The 3,572-nt window shown below is 42.0% G+C and overlaps 1 pseudogene; it reads right to left on the reverse strand.

The window, feature by feature from the left end:
- Positions 1–613: 613 nt before the first annotated feature.
- LOC112468430 lies at positions 614–1,294 on the reverse strand (annotated as a pseudogene).
- Between the last annotated feature and the right edge of the window lie 2,278 nt (positions 1,295–3,572).

The following is a 3,572-nucleotide window of genomic DNA, read 5'->3' on the forward strand; positions in this document are numbered from 1 at the left end:
AGAGTATTACAAGATACATGTGGTGCAACAATAAAAGTGAAGTTTTATGGAAATGCACCTATCGAATCCTACAAATACAAATATCCTAAGAAGCTTTGCGAGCAAGGAGTTATGGTGCTAAAATATTTTATTTCTTAGCCAAACATATGGATGGAGATATCAACAATAACGTAAAATACCAGTGGTTGGATCATGAAGAATTAGAAAAAGTATTACCTACTGGAGTACAACAGAGTATTTCACAATTTATGTTTACGTAAAGAATATAAAATAAAATATAAAATATTGAACTCATTCTTTGATCTCTTATTAATATTGTCTATTATTACCGTAATATTAACATTATAAAGGACTCCTAATATCCTTTTTAAAGGAAAATATTTCGACGATTATTAAAATTTCATGTTTGATATTTTTTAACAAAAAAATTTTTTGTTATTAAAGAAAATATTTTATGCATAAATTATTTTTAAGTAGTAGATTGATTTTGTAGAACAAAATTAGCAGACAAAAATTAATTAGATCAATTTTATCAATTTTTTTATTTATAATATAAAAAAAATTATTAAAATAGTGTTTTTTATATTATATATTAACGAAGTATATCTTACAATTAGAATCGCCCGGGTCTCTTTCGTCCAGTGTATTTGGAGTCATCTCTAACTTCTTTTCCTTGCCGGCGCCGCCTTTCTTTCTTCTCTAAAATCCAGTCCCTACTTTTCTTCAATGATTTACCCTTGGCTTTCTCTATGTATTCCCTATGTACAAAAAAATTATCACAATTTTTGGAAGGTGAAATAGAGAAATATTAAAAATAATTGCAAATTACAAAATAATAGATATAACGGACAACGAGAGGATCAAACCTTCTTGAATTAGCGACGGTTTGTCTATCTTCGTTCTCTACGCCTAGTGCCTTTGGAAGCGGAGCAGCTCCGGTCATTAAAACCAAGACCATTTTCTTTGCTTTTGCGCTATTCAGAAAATCGACAACTACACCGCCATAAAAGCCAGCTTTTGTGACTTGTGCCGTGATTAATTCAACAACCTGTTCACCGTTCTCTGGATAGAATTGTAACACTGCTCTTGTGCTTCTTGACAGACATGCATACAACGTTGATAAGAAACGATATAAACATTTTGTAGGATTGTGCAAAGTTTTGCTTGCATAGCACAACCACAAGCGCAGAAATACTGACAGCCCCATCAAACGTACCAGCTTTAAATGGCAATCCTTGACCTATATCTCCCAAAATTAAGTCACCATCTAATTCTCTTTCATCAACAGCTACGTCTAAAAATAAAATAATGTATTAATATGATATTATGGCTACGGTCAACGTGACACTACAAATGCTTCGAAGCATTCCTCTTCTCTTTTCTTTCAATGAAGAAAGAAGGAAAAGAAGAACGCTCCAGAGCATTTGTATCACGTTGACCGTAGCCTATATATCAAGATATATATATATCTTTCAGCAACGTGCACAACTTCATTTGAGGTTATAATTGGGTACAACATTCATCGCACGATACTTTTATAATTGCAAATCGGAAACGTACCTCGAGTTCAGCTCTTCTGCGATCAACGAAGTCGGGATCGAACGTGTCAGTCGTCACTTTCTGCCAAGCGTAGAGAACCTTCTTTTCCGGCAGCGATGGTAACACGATGTAGGGATACGAAATCTCCAGATAAGCACGAAGCAATTCAATTCAGTATATCGCCGGCACGATTACGGTGTTACTGCCGTTTCGCGTACGCGCGTATGCGCGCGTTGTCGCACCTTACCTCGCGACGCGTAATAAAGAGTCACACGGTCGGTCTCGCTCCGCGCGTACTACCGTGTCTCTCGATCGATCGAGATAGGTTAACTGATCAGATGATGAACTGACTGACAGGATAGCGCTCTAAACGAACGCACTGTCTGCACTGCACTGCACTGCGATACTAACGCCGTTAGCCGCCAGTGCCGAAAAAGTGAAAGTAAAGTTTCTGATTATGACGTCATCATATAAAACGTCGGCGTTAGAAGTAGAAGAAGAAGAAGAAGAAGTATCTTAATAAAAAATTTTCACATTTAGACTTTACGTCGCAATATCTCCGCTCGTAGGGCACGGAGCGGAATATTATAAGAGAAACCCCCCCCCCCCTAATTGGACCCCAAGCTATCGATCAAGCCTACTTAGAACTTGATCCGTTCACTCGTTATCGAGATCTCAACATCTCGAGTACTCGCAACCCGTCGCGTCGCGTAAAAGAGTTACGGTCGGTCTCGCTCCGCGTGTACTTGGCGCGAGACACTACCGTGTCTCTTGATATACTTATATAATATATATTGAGTCAATGAGAGTTTATCTGGAGAGATTTTGTATCTGTTGGGGATTCCCCCAATTTAGTAATGTAAAAATTATATATATGTACTGCGATATACGTTTCGTTTGCTTCTCACGCAAAATGCTCGATAAGTTCGGAACCGCCGGAAAAAGCCGAGCCGCGCCGAAGGCGAGCGCGCGTCAGCATCCCCACGCGGCTCGCCCGACCGCCGGCCTCCCTTCCAACGAACCCGCCGCGCCGCGGTATATAAGCCGGCGCTCCGACAGGAGCCGACACTTCGTCTTATCTCCGGCTCTCTGCTGCCTTCGACGAAGCCTACCCTATCCAACTTTCTAGGGCGACACATAAACGAGGTCCGGTGCTCCGAGTCTCGACTGAGTGCTCTCAGGTGTCCCCGAACTCCAGCCTACCAAACCGACGATCACGATTCCGCGGGGTCGAGCACGCTCGGTCTCGTTGCGAGCCCTCTCGCTGTCGTGACCCCGGTGCTTCACTTCCTGCAGTATCCACCTACCGCGTCTCTGTAGGCATCGGACGTTAGACTGCGTTTCGCAACTCCGTCACACCGCGACAATTGCATTCGCGATACCGTCTATCGTTTCTACCGCTTTTCATGTGCGCACTTTATGTAAATCGCACTTCAAAACTACGCATGCTACAAGTCACAGCGCGCCGAGTGCATTCGCACTAATTTCTTTGTACATCTCGCGGTTCGTCAGTTTTGTTTTGTTATATCGAATAAAGTTTATATATATATTATAAGTTAATTGCTGTCTTTTGGGCCTTCCACTCAACTTCCTAACAAGCGATCGAGTCCGCGTTTAACTGAAACCCCGGTCGTCTCATAGTTAAAAGGCTGAACGAAGCCACTCGCAATTATCTCGCGTTCTCACGGAACGGATTCGGCGATTCGTTCGGCGCGTTTATTGCACGCCCGAACAGTATCCTTACATCGTATTACCACCGCTGCCGGAAAAGAAGATTCTCTACGCTTGGCAGAAAGTGCCGCTAGGGAATTTTTAAGTCGATTCTTATGAATCAAGCTTGAATTCGATGTCTAGGTATCCCAGGTTGCCGATGACGAGGTCCAGATAGCGCGCTTCATAGTTTTCGGTGTCCACGTGTAATAATACGTTGAATTCGATGTCTAGGTGTCCCAGGTTGCCCATGACGAGGTCCACATAGTGCGCTCCGTAGTTTTCGGTGTCTACGTGTATTAATACCTTGAATTCGATGTCCA

The sequence above is a fragment of the Temnothorax curvispinosus genome, unplaced genomic scaffold, assembly GCF_003070985.1.
Source record: "Temnothorax curvispinosus isolate PA1 unplaced genomic scaffold, ASM307098v1 QBEX01018468.1, whole genome shotgun sequence".
Lineage (NCBI taxonomy): Eukaryota > Metazoa > Arthropoda > Insecta > Hymenoptera > Formicidae > Temnothorax > Temnothorax curvispinosus.